Genomic DNA, 9,525 nt, shown 5'->3' with positions numbered 1-9,525 from the left:
TCGATGATGCAAAACCATGAGCACGAAGGGCCGTTGCAAGAAGGGCATGCCAAGCACGGGGAGCTTACTTCAGACCATAGAGTGCTTTGGTGAGACGGCAGAGATGATCAGGACAATCAGGATCAGACAAACCAGGAGGTTGTCGCATATAAACCTCCTCCTCCAATACGTCGTGAAGAAAGCATTCTACACATCAAGCTGATGAAGAAACCAACCTCGAGTAACTGCAAGGGAGGCTTAACCACCGAACTGAAGGTGTCTTCGTAGTTAAGACCATAGCGCTGCCGAAATCCTCTGGCAACAAGACGCGCTTTGTAGCGCTCAATAGACCCATCAGAATGCTTCTTCACCTTGAAAACCCATTTATATCAATAACGTTAACTCGCAGTGGTGGAGGAACGAGAGTCCACGTCTTATTACGAAGAAGAGCTTGATACTCCTGCTCCATGGCCTCTCTCCAATGAGGAATGCTCATAGCAGCTTGATACATATGCGGCTCAGAGGATGGATCCGCAAGCACAGCAGTCATGCATGCAGCAAGCCAAGCAACAGTACCATCATGGCATTGCTTTGGTTGAAAAATGCCACTGCGACTGCGTGTATGTGGACGTAAAGCAGCAGCAGGGGCCATCGAGTTCGAGGGTGCAGCCGACGAGGGGCTGGACGATGGCGACGGCGACGGAGATGCCCCAGTCAGCGAGGGACTGGGTGACGGCGACGGAGATGACCCAGTCAGCGGGGGACTAGGCGACGGAGAGGACCCAGTCGGCGAGGGACTCGGAAAATCGGAGCCAGGCGACGCTAGGCTGCTTGGCAAGGAAGCCAGCCCAGGCGAAGCCGGCCCAGACTCGATGGGCGTGGCAGGCCTAACGCGGGGCGAGGCCGGCCTAGATGCCGTGGGCGACGAAGCGGGCGGTGTCACAGGCGCATTGGTCTGGCGTGCATGGGCACCCGTACCGAGGCCATGGAGGGGCACAACATGATCGACGTGAGCATCAGGTGACGTCGACGAGGGAGGCGAGGGTGCCTCTAAATTTTCCAAACGAGCCCCACGTCCAGTGCCTGCACCATGATTAGGCAATAATACATGAGAGTATGCAACATCATCAAATTGGTCAGACGCAATAGAGGATGAATGCATGGATGGTGATTTAGTGGTGCACACAGGAAGTTTGGCAAAGGGAAAAACATGCTCCTCAAACACGACATCCCGAGATATGTAGACGCGATTAGTGGGAACATGAAGACATTTATATCCTTTATGAAGGGAGCTATAGCCAAGAAAGACACACTTTTTGGATCGAAACTCCAGCTTGCATTTGTTGTATGGGCGTAGATGCGGCCAGCAAGCATACCCAAACACTTTGAAAAAAGTGTAATCAGGTTGTTCAATAAGGAGAAGTTCAATGGGAGTCTTCATGTTTAAAACACGAGTGGGAGTACGGTTGATAAGAAAACATGTAGTGGTGAAAGCATCACTCCAAAAACGAAAGGGAACCGATGCATGGGCCAAAAGAGTAAGACCAGTTTCGACGATATGATGATGCTTACATTCCGCGGAACCATTCTGCTAATGTGTATGTGGACATGCTAAACGGTGAGCGATCCCAAGCGACTGGAAGAAGGAGTTGAGGTTGCGATACTCACCCCCCCCCCCCAATCCGATTGAACATGAACAATCTTATGCTTGAGAAGGTGTTCAACATGTTTTTGAAACTGAACAAAGATATCAAACACATCAGATTTACACTTAATAAGATAAAGCCAAGTAAAGCGACCGTAAGCATCAACGAAACTGATATAATAATTATGACCACTAACAGAAGTCTGAGCAGGACCCCATACATCTCAAAACACAAGTTCTAGAGGATGTTTCACCTCACGACTAGACTCCAAAAAGGGAAGTTGATGACTCTTCCCCTGCTGACAAGCATCACACACTGCTACATCTTTATTACAAGACATGCTAGGAAGCTCATGACGACGCAAAACATGACGAATGATAGGTGTGGCTAGATGACCAAGGCGAGCATGCCACTGTGACGAAGATACTCGAACTCCACTGAAAACGCGAGAGACGCCAGGATGCTCCAAACGATAGAGGCCCTGGCACAGACGTCCTCTAAGAAGTGTGTCCCTCGTGCCCCGATCCTTAATAAAAAGATCAAATGGGTGAAATTCACAAAACACATTATTGTCACGAGTGAGTTTAGGAACTGAAAGGAGATTACGCGTCACAGATGGTACTCTTAAGTATATTGCGAAGCTGAAGACTCCTATTTGCATGACTAGTGGGGAGAGATGCTTGCCCAAATGAGAGATGTGCATACCTGCTCTATTGGCGGTGTGGATATTGTCGGAGCCATGATAGGGTTCACGAGTGTGAAGCTTCCCCATCTCGCTCGTCAGGTGCTCCGTTGCCCTAGAATCCATGTACCAGTGTGGGTCGATGGAGTAGGACTGAGTGTTCCCTTGTTGCTTCTGTGGTGCCGGACGATCAGCCATGGCGACCTAACGCGCGTTATTACGCGTATCCTTGCCATCATTGCTGAGGCTGAGGAAGCTCCGCTGGAAGCGGCGATGACACATAGAGGCCCAGTGTCCCTCAATGCCACAGAGCTGACACACACGCCGACCACACCCCCCTGGTAAGGTTGCTGATGAAGGGGGAGCCGAGGATGGCGAGGGCGGTGCAGGAGGCGCCTTGGACGAGGCACCAGAGGAGGTGCGGCCACCCTTAGTGGCAGCGTTCGCAGAGAGAGTTCCATGACTGCTCTTGGAACGGCGCACCTCGACACGCTGCTCTGTGAGGAGAAGACGAGAATAGACCTCGTGCGCCATCATGGGAGTTGATTTGCCCCGCTCGTTGATGATCTCGACCAAAGCATCATACTCCTCGTCGAGACCGTTGACAATGAAAGAGTTGAACTCGGAGTCGGTGAGTGGTTGTCCAATGGACGCTAACATGTCAGCAAGAGCCTTGACCTTGTTGTAGAACTCTATGGCCGAGGAGTCGAGCTTCTCACACTCGCCAAGCTGACGACGAAAGGCGCTGACACGAGCCTATGACTACGCCGCAAACGAGCGCTCGAGGATAGTCCATGCCTCATGAGACGTCTTGGCAAAAATGACAAGCCCGGCAACAGCCGGGGTGAGTGACCCCTGGATAGAGGGGAGGTTTGCCTGATCCTGCCCTGTCCAGACACGGTGCATCAGATTATAGACCTAGCCGTGCACGCTATCCACCAGCGCGGGGGGGGCAAGGGAGATATTCGTCGATGTAGCCAAGCAGGTAATGGCTCCCAAGGAGCGGAAGGACCTGCGCACGCCAGAAGATATAGTTGTCTGATGACAACTTGATGGTGATGAGGTTTCCAAAGTGAAACGGCGGCGAGCCCGTGGTGTAGGCTGTCGGAGGCGCATGCGCCATAGGGGCAGACTGGGCCAACATGGACGCAGCCAAGGGCGCGGACACCGCGGGAGCAGGGTGTTGCGTCGAGCCCGATGAAGAGAGGTCGGCCATCCAGGCCGACGCAGGTTCCTCCAGTGTGAGAGGTGGGACGGCGGCGGTGATCAAGGCGGGCGATGAGACGCCCGATGTGTGGATCGTCTCCGCATGCCCCAGCGACGAAGATGCCGACGGCTGGTTGGAGAAGAAGGAGCCGACGGTCCTCGTCCCGATCTGGAACGACTGCACCGTGGCGGAGTCGAGCGGGCAGGAGAGGAGAGCCACGAGGGAGGCCGGCAGATAGTTGGCATTGGAGGAGCTGGAGGCGGCGGCGCACGACATGGCGGCGGTGGTGCGATCGACAGGGGTGGCAGTGTCGGCTGGTTAGGGTTTTAGGCGGAAGCGATTGTGACCTAGTCTGATACCATGTGAGAAAATAGGTTTGGGGGAAGCGGCACAACCCTCTAGGGGTGGCCTATCACATATATATATAATGAGTGGGGAACAATGTTACAACATACGTATACGTATAAAAAAGCTATACAGTCTAACATCATCGATCAAATTTATGCACTATGCTAGCATTCACACTTCATAAATTATTTCTTTTATCATTTACCTACTCGAGGACGAGCAGGAATTAAGCTTGGGGGTGCTGATACGTCTCCGACGTATCTATAATTTATGAAGTATTCATGCCATGTTTATAACAATTTTATATGGTTTTGGTATGATTTGACTAGAACTAACCCAGTCTGACGTTGTTTTCAGCAGAACTACCGTGGTGTCATTTTTTGTGCAGAAATAAAAGTTCTCGGAATGGGCTGAAAATTTACGATGATTTTTTATGGACCAAAAGAGAACCCCGAAGCACAAGAGTTGGACCAGAAGAGTCCCAAGGCGACCACAAGGGTGGAGGGCACGCCCACCACCTAGGGCGTGCCCCCCTGGCTTGTCGCTGCCTCGTGGACCCCCTTGATGTGAGACCGATGCCATAAATACCAAAACCCCCAGAAATAAACCTAGATCGGGAGTTCCGCCGCCGCAATCCTCTGTAGCCATGAAAAATCAATCTAGGCCCTCTCCGTCACCCTGCCGGAGGGGGCCATCATCACCGGAGCCCATGGAGGAGGATCTCGGAGGGGGCCGTCATCACCATGGAGGCCAAGGACCAGAGGGAGAACCTCTCCCCATCTAGGGGGAGGCCATGGAGGAGGAAGCACAAGGGGGAGACTCTCTCCCGCTCTCTCTCGGTGGTGCCGGAGTGCCGCCGGGGGAACCATCGCCGCGGTGATCGTCTTCATCAACATCACCATCTTCATCACCTTCCTCATCTCTTTACGCGGTCCACTCTCCCGTGCCCCGCTATAATCCCCTACTTGAACATCGTGATTTATGCCACATATTATGATCCAATGATGTGTTGCCATCCTATGATGTTTTGAGTAGATTTCCTTTATCTTTTGGGTTGATTGATAATCTAGATTGGTTTGAGTTGTATGTTTTATTTTGGTGCTGTCCTATGGTGCCTTCCGTGCCGCGCACACGTGAAGGATTCCCGCTGTAGGGTGTTGCAATACATTCATGATTCGCTTATAGTGGGTTGCTAGAGTGACAGAAGCTTAAACCCGAGTAAGGTGGTTGTTGCGTATGGGATAAAGGGGACTTGATACTTTAATGCTATGGTTGGGTTTTACCTTCATGATCTTTAGTAGTTGCGGATTCTTGCTATAGTTCCAATCATAAGTACATATGATCCAGAAGAGAAAGTATGTTAGCTTATGCATCTCCCTCATATGAAATTGCAATGACGACTACCGATCTTGTTAACAATTGCCTAGGATAATTCCGCACACCGACCCATCATTATTCCACACTCGCTATTTATAATATATAGTAATATATTCTAACTTTATGATAACAGCACCTATTTTTATATTTTAGTTCTCCGATATCATGCAAAGTTATCCTCTTTATACCCACAACGTAGTTTTATTTCTCGTTTCTAGATGGAAGCAAACGTTCGGTGTATGTAGAGTCGTATCAGTGGCAGATCGTACTTGAGAGAATATTGATCTTACCTTTAGCTCCTTGTGGGTTCGACACTCCACACTTATCACTTCCACCTTTGGAAATTGCTACGATGATTCCTTGCACTTGGGGATTATCAATTGGCTAAGGACGAGGTGACGATGCGCGTCAGGAATGGTTCCAAGGTCGATGTGATCGCCGTCGGCACACTACCTCTACATCTACCTTCGGGATTAGTTTTAGACCTGAATAATTGTTATTTGGTGCCAGCGTTGAGCATGGACATTATATCTGGATCTGGTTTAGTGCGAGACGGTTATTCATTTAAATCAGAGAATAATGGTTGTTCTATTTATATGAGTAATATCTTTTATGGTCATGCACCCTTGAAGAGTGTTTTTTTTGTTGAATATCGACTGAAGTGATACACATATTCGTAATATTGATGCCAAAAGATGCAATGTTGATAATGATAGTGCAATATATTTTAGGCACTGCCATTTTAGGTCATATTGGTGTAAAACGCATGAAGAAGCTCCATGCTAATGGACTTTTGGAATCACTTGATTATGAATCATTTGATACTTGCGAACCATGCCTCATGGGCAAGATGACTAAAACTCCGTTCTCCGGAACAATGGAGCGAGCCATTGACTTATTGGAAATAATACATATCGATGTATGCCGTACGATGAGTGTTAAGGCACGCGGCGGGTATCATTATTTTCTGACCTTCACAAATGATTTGAGTAGATATGGGTATATCTACTTAATGAAACACAAGTCTGAAACATTTGAAAAGTTCAAAGAATTACAGAGTGAAGTGGAGAATCATCATTACAAGAAAATAAAGTTTCTACGATCTGATCGTGGAGGCAAATATTTGAGTTACGAGTTTGGTCTTCATTTAAAACAATGTGGAATAGTTTCACAACTCATGCCACCTGGAACACCACAGCGTAATGGTGCGTCTGAACGTCGTAACCGTACTTTATTGGATATGGTGCGTTCTATGATGTCTCTTACCGATTTACCACTATCGTTTTAGGGTTATGCATTAGAGACAGTTGCATTCACGTTAAATAGGCTACTGTCTAAATCCGTTGAGACGACACCGTATGAACTATGGTTTGGCAAGAAACCTAAGTTGTTGTTTCTTAAAGTTTGGGGATGTGATGCTTATGTCAAAAGGCTTCAGCCTGATAAGCTCGAACCTAAATCAGGGAAGTGTGTCTTCGTAGGATACCCTAAGGAAACAATTGGGTACACCTTCTACCACAGATCCGAAGGCAAGATCTTTGTTGCTAAGAATGGGTCCTTTCTAGAGAAGGAGTTTCTCTCGAAAGAAGTGAGTGGGAGGAAAGTAGAACTTGATGAGGTAATCGTACCTTCTCTCAAAATGGAAAGTAGCACATCACGGAAAACCGTTCCCGTGATGCCTACACCAACTAGAGACGAAGCAAATGATAATGATCATGAAACTTCACATCAAGTTTCTACTGAACTTCGTAGGTCAACTAGAACACGGTCCGCACCAGAGTGGTACGGTAATCCTGTTCTGGAAGTCATGTTATTAGACCAAAGCGAACCTATGAACTATGAAGAAGCTATGATGAGCCCAGATTCGGACAGATGGCTTGAGGCCATGAAATCTGAGATAGGATCCATGTATGAGAACAAAATGTGGACTTTGGTGGACTTGCTCGATGATCGGCAAGCCATAGAGAATAAATGGATCTTCAAGAAGAAGACTCACGCTGATGGTAATGTTACTGTCTACAAAGCTCGACTTGCCGCAAAAGGTTTTTGACAAGTTCAAGGGGTTGACTACGGTGAGACTTTCTCACCTGTAGCGATGCTTCAGTCCGTCTGAATCATGTTAGTAGTTGCCGCATTTTATGATTATGAAATCTAGCAAATGGACGTCAAAACTACATTCCTTAATGGATTTCTTAAAGAAGAGTTGTATATGATGCAACCAGAAGGTTTTGTCGATCCTAAAGGTGCTAACATAGTGTGCAAGCTCCAATGATCCATCTATGGACTGGTGCAAGCATCTCGGAGTTGGAATATACGCTTTGATGAAGTGATCAAAGCATATGGTTTTATACAGACTTTCGGTGAAGCCTGTATTTACAAGAAAGTGAGTGGGAGCTCTGTAGCATTTCTAATATTATATGTAGATGACATATTGTTGATTGGAAATGATGTAGAATTTCTGGATAGCATAAAAGGATACTTTAATATGAGTTTTTCAATGAAAGACCTGGGTGAAGATGCTTATATATTGGGCATAAAAACTATAGAGATAGATCAAGATGCTTAATAGGACTTTCACAAAGCACATACCTTGACAAAGTTTTGAAGAAGTTCAAAATGGATCAGTCAAAGAAAGGGTTCTTGCCTGTGTTACAAGGTGTGAAGTTGAGTCAGACTCAAAGCCCGACCACTGTAGAAGATAGAGAGAAAATGAAAGTCATTCCCGATGCCTCAGCCATAGGTTCTATCATGTATGCTATGTTGTACCAGACCTGATGTGTGCCTTTCCATAAGTCTGGCAGGGAGGTACCAAAGTAATCCAGGAGTGGATCATTGGATAGTGGTCAAGAACATCCTGAAGTACCTGAAAAGGACCAAGGATATGTTTCTCATTTATGGAGGTGACAAAGAGCTTGTAGTTAATGGTTAAGTTGATGCTAGCTTTGACACTAATCCAGATGACTCTAAGTCACAAACCGGATACGTATTTATATTGAATGGTGGAGCTGTCAGTTGGTGCAGTTCCAAGCAGAGCGTCGTGGCGGGATCTACGTGTGAAGCGGAGTACATAGCTGCTTCGAAAGCAGCAGATGAAGGATTTCATATCCGATCTAGGTGTAATACCTAGTGCATCGGGTCCAATGAAAATCGTTTGTGACAATACTGGAGCAATTGCCTTGGCGAAGGAATCCAGATTTCACAAGAGAACCAAACACATCAAGAGACGCTTCAACTCCATTCATGAACAAGTCAAGGATGAAGACGTAGAAATTTGCAAGATACATACGGATCTGAATGTAGCGGACCCGTTGACTAAGCCTCTTCCACAAGCAAAACATGATCAGCACCAAGACTCCATGGGTGCTAGATTCATTACAATGTAATCTAGATTATTGACTCTAGTGCAAGTGGGAGACTGAAGGAAATATGCCCTAGAGGCAATAATAAAGTTGTTAGTTTATATTTCCTTATTCATGATAAAGGTTTATTATTCATGCTAGAATTGTATTGATCGGAAACTTAAATACATGTGTGAATACATAAACAAACACCGTGTCCCTAGTAAACCTCTACTAGACTAGCTCGTTGATCAAAGATGGTTAAGGTTTCCTAACCATGGACATGTGTTGTCATTTGATAATGGGATCACATCATTAGGAGAATGATGTGATGGACAAGACCCATCCGTTAGCTTAGCATAATGATCGTTCAGTTGTATTGCTATTGCTTTCTTCATGTCAAATACATATTCCTTCGACTATGAGATTATGCAACTCTCGGATACCGGAGGAATACCTTGTGTGCTATCAAATGTCACAACGTAATTGGGTGATCATAAAGATGCTCTACAGGAATCTCCGAAGGTGTTTGTTTAGTTGGCATAGATCGAGATTAGGATTTGTCACTCCGAGTATCGGAGAGGTATCTATGGACCCTCTCGGTAATACACATCATAACCTTGCAAGCAAACGACGAAGGAGTTAGTCATGATGTGATGTATTATGGAATGAGTAAAGAGACTTGCCGGTAACGAGATTGAACTAGGTATGAAGATACCGACGATCGAATCTCGGGCAAGTAACATACCGATGGACAAAGGGAATTACGTATGTTGTCAGAACAGTTCGACCAATAAAGATCTTCGAAGAATATGTAGGAGCCAATATGGGCATCCAGGTTCCACTATTGGTTATTGACCGGAGAGGTGTCTCGGTCATGTCTACATAGTTCTCGAACCCGTAGGGTCCGCACGCTTAACGTTCGTTGACGATATAGTATTATACGAG

This window comes from Triticum aestivum, chromosome 4D (genome assembly GCF_018294505.1).
Source record: "Triticum aestivum cultivar Chinese Spring chromosome 4D, IWGSC CS RefSeq v2.1, whole genome shotgun sequence".
NCBI classification, from domain to species: Eukaryota; Viridiplantae; Streptophyta; class Magnoliopsida; order Poales; family Poaceae; genus Triticum; species Triticum aestivum.
This window is presented reverse-complemented; position numbering follows the sequence as displayed.